Source organism: Triticum dicoccoides, chromosome 7B (assembly GCF_002162155.2).
Source record: "Triticum dicoccoides isolate Atlit2015 ecotype Zavitan chromosome 7B, WEW_v2.0, whole genome shotgun sequence".
NCBI classification, from domain to species: Eukaryota; Viridiplantae; Streptophyta; class Magnoliopsida; order Poales; family Poaceae; genus Triticum; species Triticum dicoccoides.
The window spans coordinates 420461601-420473017 of record NC_041393.1 but is presented as its reverse complement, the minus strand read 5'-3'; positions in this window follow the sequence as shown (position 1 = coordinate 420473017).

Genomic DNA, 11417 nt, shown 5'->3' with positions numbered 1-11417 from the left:
TCTTTGCCTCTTGCATATCTTCAGGACTGAGATATAATATACCTCTCTTCTTCGGAGTGGGTTTAGGCGGTGGTTCAGGAACAGTCCAATCAACATAATTTTCAATATGTTATTCAATAAGCAATAGTTCATTCCCTGAAAACACAACCAACACAACTATCTAGGAAGTCCCTAGAAGCATTGGTTAGTCCATTATAGAAGATATCAAGTATTTCATTTTTCTTAAGAGGATGATCAGGAAAAGCATTAAGTAACTGAAAAAGCCTCCCCCAAGCTTGTGGGAGACTCTCTTCTTTAGTTTGAACAAAGTTAAATATTTCCTGTAAGGCAGCTTGTTTCTTATGAGCAGGAAAATATTTTTCAGAGAAGTAGCAAATCATATCCTGGGGACTACGCACACAACCAGGAGTAAGAGTATTGTACCAAGCTTTAGCATCACCCTTTAATGAGAAGGGAAATAATTTGAGAATAAAGTAGTATCGAGTTTTCTCATCATGAGTAAAAAGGGTGGCTATATCATTCAACTTAGTAAGATGTGCCACAACAGTTTCAGTTTCATAACCATGGAAAGGATCAGATTGAACCAAAGTAATTAACTCTCGGTCGACACAGAATTCATAATCCTTATCAGCAATAGCAATAGGTGAAGTAGCAAAGTTAGGATCACATTTCATTCTAGCATTCAGAGATTTTTCTTTATACTTGTGTAATAATTTCTCTAGATCATCTCTATCCTTACAAGCAAGAATATCTCTAGTTGCCTCTTCACTCATAACATAGCCTTTTGGTACCTTAGGCAATTCATATCTAGGAGAGCTAGCTCTAGCAAGTGTTTCAGGAGTTTCAGTTTCAAGCTCATCATCAGATTCAACAACATCATGTTGTATTACTCTAGCAATTTGTTCATCAAGAAATTGACCAAGTGGCACATCATCATTATCGAGCATGGCACTAGCATCATCATAAGCATCATTCATAGTAGAAGTAGCATCATCAATAACTTGCGATATATTAGAATTAATAGCATGTGGTGGTGGTATTGCAAATTTACTCATAACAGAAGGTGAATCTAAAGCAGAATTGGATGATAGTTCCTAACCTCCCCTCATCTTTGAGGGAAATATCTTAGTCTTTCGATCCTTCAGATTCATAGTGATAAATTGATAATAATCCCAAGTGACTCAACAAATATAGCTATGTTCCCTGGCAACAGCGCCACAAAAAGATCTTGATAACCCACAAGTATAGTGGATCGCAACAGTTTTTTAGGGTAAGTATTTAACCCAAATTTATAGATTCCACACAAGGTGAGCCAAAGAATATTTGAAGGTATTAGCAGCTGAGTTGTCAATTCAACCACACCTGGAGATTAATTATCTGCAGCAAAGTGGTCAGTAGCAAAGTAGTTTGATAGTTTTGCTAGTAGTAACAGCAGCAAAGGTAACGGTAACAGTGATAGCAGTGATATTGTAGAAGTAACGATAGCAGTAGCAACAGTAGTAACTTAGCAAGAACAATATATGATAAATTCGTAGGCATTGGATTGGTGACTTGTTGGATGATATTCATCATGTGACAGTTATAACCTAGGGCGATATGGCACTAGCTCTAGTTCATCGATATAATGTAGGCATGTATTCCTTAAATAGTCATACGTGCTTTATTAAAAGAACTTGCATGACATCTTTTGTCCTACCCTCCCGTGGCAGCGGGGTCCATATTGGAAACTAAGGGATATTAAGGCCTCCTTTTAATAGAGAACCGGAACAAAGCATTAACACATAGTGAATACATGAACTCCTCAAACTACGGTCATCACCGAGAGTGGGCCCGGTTGTTGTCACTCCGGGGTTGTCGGATCATAACTGTAGTAGATGACTATAACTTGCAAGATCGGATCTAGAACATGGATATAATGGTGATAACATAAACGGTTCAGATCTGAAATCATGGCACCTAGGCCCAAAGTGACAAGTATTAAGCATAGCAAAGTCATAGCAACATCAATCTAAGATCATAGTGGATACTAGGGATCAGGCACTAAGAAAACTAACTCGATTACATGATGAATCCCATCCAACTCCTCACCGACCAGCGAGCCTATGAAGGAATTTCACTCCCGGTGGGGAGCATCATGGAATTGGCGATGGAGATGGGTTGGTGATGACGAATAACGAAGATCCCCCTCTCCAGAGCCCCAAACTGACTCCAGATCTGCCCTCCCGAGGAAGAACAGGGCTTGGCGGCGTCTCCGTATCGTGGATCGCGATAATTCTTTCTCCCTCATTTTTTCTGGAAATATGTGATTTTATAGTATCAGGGGGGTTGTCTGCGGGGCCACTAGGTGGGTACAACCCACCTGGGCGTGCCAGGAGAGGGGGGCGCGCCCTGGTGGGTTGTGCCCACCCAGGTTCCCCTATCTGGTGGGTCTTGGCTCCAAAAATTCTCTTTTATTCCATAAAAATTCCTTGCAAAGTTTCGTTCAATTCCGAGAACTTTTATTTCTGCACAAAAACAACACCATGGTAGTTCTGCTAAAAACAGCGTCAGTCCAGGGTTAGTTTCATTCAAATAATGCAAATTAGAGTCCAAAATAAGAGGAAAAGCATGAGAAAAAGTCGATATGTTGGAGACGTATCAGGCCGCGGCCTAGCTCGTCCCCGCGCCCGAGCCGACTCCGGGACAAAGTCCCGTGCTCCACCACCGCCGCGATCGAAGTCCGGTCCGGACTTCGACTCTGCGGCGCCGCCCACTTGCCCCTCCTCCAAGCCGGCCTCCCATCCCCTCCCCTCCTTAAGTACCCCGCCCCTGATCCCCTCTCTCCCCACCACCAAAGCCGCCGCTGCCGCTGCAACCGCCGCCGCCGTTGCACCCCGCCAGCTGCCACTGCTGCCACCGCTGCCGCCTGCCGCTGCCATAGCCTAGTCATTAGATTAGGTTCTGTAGCGAACGTTCGTCCGATAGATTTTTCTTTTATTTTAGTTTTCGTCCAGGGACCTATTCGCGAATATTTTCTTCGTAGATTAGCCCATGATCTTTAAACCTTCATAACTTTTAGCTCGTTTGTCCAAATTCGACGAAACCAACGCCTAAATTTTCAAAGCGATCCCATCTATCCAGTAAATCAACTTGAACATGATTTCGACAATTTAAAATTTGAATTTAGTTCAGATTAGAATTTTATCTTGTTTTATTTGTATCTTGAGTTTCGTAGCCCCGTTTGAGTTGATTCTTTTTGCCAATCGCACTTAATAACAAGTACCTACTGTTAAGATATAATCCACATAAATATAGTGCTATTAAAATTTGTTTTCTGTTTAGATTATTTGCTTGTTTTCACGCTCTTTGGATCTTTTCTTCGTTTTCTCTTTGCATCGTTTGCTTGATTGCTTATGTATGCTATTGTTTGTCTACGCTAGATTTTCTAGAGTGCGAAGCTTGTTAAGACGAATCTCCAGAGTTTTTCGGTCGTCAGCAAGGCAAGTTACACTTTGATCATACTCTTCAATACCCAGTTTTTACTATGCATTAGTTTTGCCCCTAAAATATTTGCATGAGTAGGATTGGGAACATGTGGTTTGGTTGTAGTACTTGAGGTAGGAACCTATTACCTTTGATCACCTCGGGAATATATGTTATGCTCATTTATTGCTTAGCCATGCTCATAGACGGGGATTGGTTCGTGATATTCATGAAAGTTGTGTGAGATAATAATTTTGGATAACATTAAGGTGGCAACTTTAATACACATCTGGGTGGATTGGTTGGGGCACCTGGAGAAACCAGTGCTTGCCCATGGAATCCCGGAGTACCCGTGTTATTTTCTCTCGGTTCGCCACCTAGGCTCAAAGGGATCATATGATATTTCATGCCTAGAAACTTCCGTGTGCAGCCACAAGCCATTATGGGATCTGGCATAGTTTAGTAAGTTGTGTGAGCTCTGGAAGAGGTGGAGTAGCAGATGTAGGGGAAAGTAGGTGTATCGGTCTACCCAAAGTAGAGAGTTAATGCTTCAGAAAGACTATGTATCGATCTTTCGATCATGGATGCGGTCGAGTCTTGTGGGGGAAAAGTGCGCAACCTCTGCAGAGTGTATAAACTAATCATGATTAGTCGTGTCCTCGGTTATGGACATTTTGAGTATCTAGAAGTGGATATTATTGTTGATCTCATCACTCTTTAAGTAATGAATTGGGTTTAATGATGATATTTAGTTAATGTTGGGATTTTGAGTTGGAGAAAACCTTCTCAAATATTGGTATAAACTGTGTAGTAAATACAATTTATTCCTTTGTTGTAGGGAAAAATAGCTTTATGCAAATCATTAAACTTAGAGCCTCCACCAGCCAAATATGCATGTAGATATAGTTTCTTGCATTCATTTGCTCTACAGTGTAACTCTGCCAGCATATTCCATGTGCTGACCTACACGGCTGCAACGTCTCATGTTGCAGACTTAACCGAAGAAGAATAAGGTACGATAGGTCATTGTCATGCACTCAGCTATGTCGTTGGTGATGTACTCATTTATCTTTGAAGCTTCCGCATTTATTTCGCTTAGATGGCCTTCAGCCATATTATTTGTGTAATAGATACTCTTTATGAGGACCTCGATGTAATAAGTGTGTGGTTGAACTCTGTTATAATTCCTCGAGTACTGCGTGTGTCAGCATACCGATCCAGGGATGACACTTAAGCACAGAGACTTCGGTCCATTGGGATCGTGGTCGCTATAAGATGGTATCAGAGCACACGCTGACTGTAGGACGCGACCACTAGGAAAAGCGAGAGGATACTCTTCTCTGCTCATTTCTAATCTTCCTCTATTTCTACTCTATAGATGTCGGACCCCGGGAACAAGTTCACCCAGCCGGATGACGACACTCCTTTCGGATGACACTTGAAGGAGACCACGAAGTACCTGAACATCGGACTACCAAGCTTCACTGGAACCTTGAATGCAACTTTACCAGAAGAGGAGCGCTGGAGGATCAAAGTTCATGTACCTGGGAGGACATTTGCACCAACAACCTAGCCCATTGAGTTTACCTTGGACGCACCAGCTTGGAGCTTGGGAAAGAGCGTGGCAGCCCACATCACTTTTGGACGCATTTGTGAGGTGTAACACACGGAGCTTGAAGACACCGTTTACCAGATATGTAGACACCGAGATGAGCAATGGGAGATGATTCGCACCAGGAAGGATGGATCAATTGCAGCATACATTCAGGAGATGGATCAGCACATTCGTTGATATGAGAACCAGATGTGCGCTATCATGAAGAAGACCAAGAAGGTGTTGAAGAGGAATATCGATCTAGAAAAGGAACTCAAGTCAACATGCGATGGATATCAAGAATAAATTGTTGTGCTACTGGAGAAGCATGAAGACCCGAAGAAGAAGCTAGGAATACCCGTGGTGAACCCAAAGCAAGAACCTGAAGTGGATATTCATTCGGAGGACTACATCATATTGGATGACACAGACATCGATAGTGATGCAGATGATGACAGTGATAAAGATTATGAAGACGAAGCTGGAGCAGATATTATGGAGTCTTCCACCGATCAAAACTTCTAGACGACCACCATGTTATTAGTAGTATTCTTCCAAGTAGTTAGAATTGATCGATTTGTAATAGTAGTTTAGTTTGTTTGTGTGAATATTGTTTGATATTGATTGGTGTGAATTGAATGTATTTGCCTCATATGCATATGGGTAGTGATATCTATCATAGACCTTATTCTATTCTGTTTTCTCACCCCCTCTACCCCATCAGATGCCTCCGAGACGTGACCCCGGATTCACTTTCCCGCCGGAGCTCACCCGGTTGATATAGCAACAGAATGCCTGGATGTAGATGTTAGTCCAGAACCAAGGCAACAACAACAACAACCCACCGCCACCACCCCCTGTTGACAACTTAGCCCGTTTTCTGAGGTTGAATCCGCCGGTGTTCTCTAGCAGCACCGAGCTGATTGTTACAGATGATTGGCTCCACAAGATTGGGAGAGCGCTGACTACTGCTAGATGCACGGATGCAGAGAGAGTGGGCTTTTCCGTGCATCAGCTTGATGGACCCACAGCCTCTTGGTGGGAGAATCTCACGACCACTTACCCCATTGATACAGTTACATGGGATCAGTTTCAGCAGGCCTTCCGCACCGCACATGTTTCAGTTGGATCCATGAGTTTGAAGAAGTGTGAGTTTCGCAACTTACACCAAGGGAGTCGTACAATGGGGAAGTATGTGAATGAGTTCAGCAAATTAGCACGCTATGCCCCAGATGATGTGGCCACAGATGCCGCGAAGCAGGAGAAGTTTCTTGAGGGACTCAATGATGAGCTGAGCATGTAGTTGATGGTGGCAACCTTCAACAACTACCAGGAGCTGGTAGATAGGGCCCTCATGATTGAAGGCAATCAGCAGCAAATTGACAACCGCAAGAGAAAGTACGGATAGGGTAAGTATAATTCTAGAGCTCAGCAAAAGCCTCGCTATTCCCCGTACTCGGGAGGACACACTCATCATAACCATGGAGGGCATAACCATGGAGGACATTCGCACAATGAAGGAAGTTCACACAACCACAGTGGCCCTAAGAATGGTAATGGGAATGGAGGAAGCAACAGTCACAGCCGTTCCAACCCCGCGACACACGCCAAGAAGGATCTGAGTCACATTACTTGTTTCAAGTACGGGAAGACTGGACACTACGCCACCGAATATTCTGAAGCAAAGAATGGAAATGGCAATGGAAGTTCTGGAAAGAAGCCCAACCCTTTCACTAGAGGTCAGGTGAACCACATCAGTCTGGAGGAGATTGAGGAGCAGCCCGACGCAGTTGTCTGTAAGTTCTTGATTAATGCATTTACAACACTTGTTCTTTTTGATGCTGGTGCATCTCATTCATTCATATCAAGGGGATTTGTGGACAAGTTTAAGTGGCCAATCGTAGCCCTTAAGTCACCTATGTTAGTGAGTTCCCCAGGAGCAGAGTATATGGCTAGTCGGGGATGTTATCATTTGCCAATAACCATAGGTAGACATGCTTTCCTCACCGACCTTATTGTCCTAGAGTCACAAGGATTAAACGTGATCCTAGGCATGGATTGGCTATCCAAGTTTGAGGGAAACATTGACTGTGTCACTAAGTCTATTCTTCTCGTCACCCCAGAGGGAAAACGGATCAAGTATGTGTCTAGGCATGCGCCGAGAAGAACTCAGGTGAATTCCCTATCGAGAGTTGTTTAGGAGGAAGTACCAGTTGTGAAGGATTATCCCGATGTATTTCCAGAAAAGTTACCAGGCATACCACCAAATCAAGACATCGAGTTTTTGATCGAGTTGTTGCCAGGCACCGAACCAATATCAAAGAGACCGTATTGGATGCCCACAAATGATATGGAGGAAATTAAGAGAAGATTAAGGAGTTATTGGAGAAAGGTTATATTCGACCAAGCTCGTCACCTTGGGGAGCCCCAGTGCTTCTAGTTGAGAAGAAGGATGGATCTTTGAGGATGGTTGTTGATTATCGTGCGCTGAATGAGGTGACGATCAAGAACAAATACCCTCTGCCGATGATAAATGATTTGTTTGACCAGCTGCAGGGAGCTAAGGTTTTCTCCAAGACCGATCTTCGGTCAGGTTATCACCAGCTAAAGATCCGAGAGCAGGATATACCTAAGACAGCTTTTACCATGAGGTATGGGCTATATGAGTATACGGTTATGTCATTTGGTTTGACTAATGCCCCTGCCTATTTAATGAGTATGATGAACAAGGTGTTCATGGAGTTTCTGGACAAGTTTGTCGTGGTTTTCATTGATGATATATTGGTCTACTCGAAGAATGAAGAAGAGCATAAGGAACATTTGCGCTTGGTTCTTGAGAAGCTCAAGGAACATCAGTTGTATGCCAAGTTCAGCAAATGTGAGTTTTGGTTAAAGGAAGTTGGATTTTTCAGACATGTTATATCAGGAGAAGGAATAGTAGTAGACCCTACCAAGGCTGCATCTATCACTGAGTGGTTGGCACCCACCTCAGTTGGAGAGATCCGAAGTTTTCTTGGACTTGCATGTTATTACTAGAGATTTATTGAGAATTTTTCTAAGATCGCAAAGCCCATGACGGAGTTATTGAAGAAAGACACCAAGTTTAAATGGACTGAAGATTGTGAGGCCAGTTTTCAGGAGTTGAAGAAACGTTTGGTTGCAACCCCAGTGCTAATTCTCCCGGACATACGCAAGGATTTCCAAGTATATTTCGACGCTTCTCGAAAAGGACTTGGATGCGTTCTTATGCAGGAAGGAAGAGTTGTTTCATGTGCCTTACGACATGTTTGACCTCATGAGTTGAATTATGCCATGCATGATTTGGAGTTAGCAGCCGTACTGCATGCGCTCAAGACACGGAGACACTTTCTTATCGGTAACCGTTGCGATGTATACAGGGATCATAAGAGTTTGAAGTACATCTTCACGCAGAAGGAGTTGAACCACAGGCAGAGGAGAGGGTTGGAGCTCATAAAGGATTATGACATGAGATTGCATTATCACCCAGGGAAGGCCAATGTCGTAGCAGATGCGTTGAGCCGTAAGAGCTATGTTAACACGCTCATAACTGGAGGATTACCTCAGGAGTTAGCAGATGACCTTCAAGAACTTCGCTTGGAGATAGTTCCGAGAGGTTATGTAGCGGCACTAGAAATTCAACCCACTTTGCTGGGAAAGATCATAGAAGCCCAGAAGACAGGCAAGGAGATTGCAGAGATAAAGGAAAGGATGAGTAAAGGAAAGGCTAAAGGATTTCGTGAGGATGAGAACGAAACTTTAGGGTTTGAGGATCGTATCTATGTGCCTAATGACCCTAAGATCAGGAAGTTAATTCTTCTGGAGGCTCATGATTCGCCTTATTCGATTCACCCAGGCAACACCAAGATGTATCTGGATTTGAAGGAAAGTTTTTGGTGGATAGGAATGAAGAAGGATATTGCTGAATATGTAGCAGTATGCGATGTATGTCAGAGAGTTAAGGCAGAGCATCAGAAACCAGCAGGGTTAATTCAGCCTTTGCCGATACCCGAATGGAAGTGGGATAAACTTGGCATGGATTTCATCACCGGATTACCCAGGACTCATTCAGGCTATGATTCTATCTGGGTTGTAGTTGACCGCTTGACCAAGGTACCCATTTCATCCCCGTGAAGACAACTTATACGAGTGCTAAGTTGGCAAATATATACATGACCAGGATCATATGTCTGCATGGATTTCCGAGGACCATCGTATCAGTTAGAGGAACACAATTTACTTCAATGTTTCGGAATCAGTTGCACGAAACTTTGGGTACCAAACTAGAGTTCAGTACAACCTTTCACCCGCAGACAGATGGACAGACCGAGAGAGTCAATCAGATTCTGGAGGACATGTTAAGAGCGTGTGCGCTAGATTATGGATCTAGTTGGGATGATAATTTGCCCTATGCAGAGTTCTCCTATAACAACAACTATCAAGCCAGTTTGAAGATGGCCCCTTTCGAAGCTTTGTACGGAAGGAGGTGTAGGACACCATTGTCGTGGGATGAACTTGGAGATTGATAGTTGTTCGGACCACACTTAATCAGATATTCTGAGGGGAAGGTTAAGTTGATTCGAGATAGACTCAAGATAGCCCAGTCCAGGCAGAAGAGTTATGCGGATACTAAACGCAAGGAGACAACCTATGAAGTCGGAGACAGAGCATACCTTCGTGTATCCCCACTTCGAGGAGCTAAGTGATTTGGAGTCAAAGGAAAGCTAGTACCATGATTTGTGGGACCATACAGAGTTTTGGAACGTATGGGAGAAGTTGCCTACAAGTTGGAATTACCTAAAGGTTTATCAGGAGTTCATGATGTGTTTCATGTTTCCTAGTTAAAGAAATGCCATGCAGAGATGGTTGACATTCCTTTGAGAGATACAGTGCCACTGGAAGTGATTCAGTTGGATACTGATCTGACCTATGAAGAGAAACCCGTTAAGATTCTCGAGTTTTCTAGGTGAGTTACTCGCAACAGAGTCATCAAATTTTGCAAAGTCTAGTGGAGCCACCATACCGAGGAGGAAGCTACCTGGGAGCAAGAAGAAGACCTCCGCAAGGACCACCCACACCTATTTGCTGACCAAACTGAATCTCGAGGGCGAGATTCATCTTAAGGGGGGTTGGTTTGTAACATCCCAATTTTCAATTTGGATGTTATTCATAGATCATTCATATGCATCCATGATTTATGCATTTTGTTGTTTTGATTTGGTTGCATTTTCATCCAAGAGGCCTTAAGCAACTCAAGGACCAATTTGAGAGAGTTGGAGGTTTCACAAAAATCCAATTTTGATTTATCAAAATTTGGTAATTGGATCAAATTGTTTTTCAAAATTCTTCTCCAAATATTTTAAAATAATGAGAGAAGATAATATGACTTCTTCAAAATCAATAGAGAATATTGGAAATAGAATTTTGAATTTTTGGAGAGTTTATTGGATTTTATTCACTAGTTTATTTATTTGTTAGCTGAGTAATTAGTACTATAATGTTTGTTTTTTTACTTTAGGCATTTAGGCCCAGAAAAATGTTCATTAGGTCACTAATAAGGCCATATACCTACGTGAATTTTTCTGGAATTTTTATGTCAGGACCCCGATCCTAAGTCACACCGATCTAGCATGTAACACATCATATCACTTTGCGGCCTCACGCACGGTATTCCCACGGGTGCCACCTTACCTGGCCCGGGACCGTTTGCGCCTTTTGGCTCACGTATATGATAGTGTCACTAGCATCCATATGACAAAGAACCCGGGCTGACATGGCTAGTCGTGAACCCAAAGTGGCACTAACTTACAGGGACAGGCATACATGACCCAGCAACGAACGTGTCGGTCATCAGCGAGTGAATCCAGGCTGTAGCACTGGGCTAGCAGGACTCCGGTGAACCGGGCTGTAGCGGGCTAACAGGACTCCGGTATTCATCGCGTGACATTTCCCCGAAGGGACAGACACAGGAACGAAGAAGGACACATGCCGGCCAGCCTAGGTGTTCCGGAGCAGTAGCAAGCTACCATGGCTCAGTGGAAACACCAGGAGACATTTCCCGGTAAGAGAGGCTACTAAGGATAAACAACTAGATAGTCAGATCCCACACATACCAAGCATTTCAATAACATACACACAATATGCTCGATGTGTGCAATACAACATGGCATCACAACATGACTCTACAACTCAAGTATTTAATTCAATAGGCTCCGAGGAGCGAGATATTACAAACATAGGTCTCATGACCCAACATTCAGAGCATACAAGTCAAAACACAAACGGAAGCTATCTTGTCTGAGTACAGACAACTATAAATGAAAGAGGCTGAGAAACCTGACTA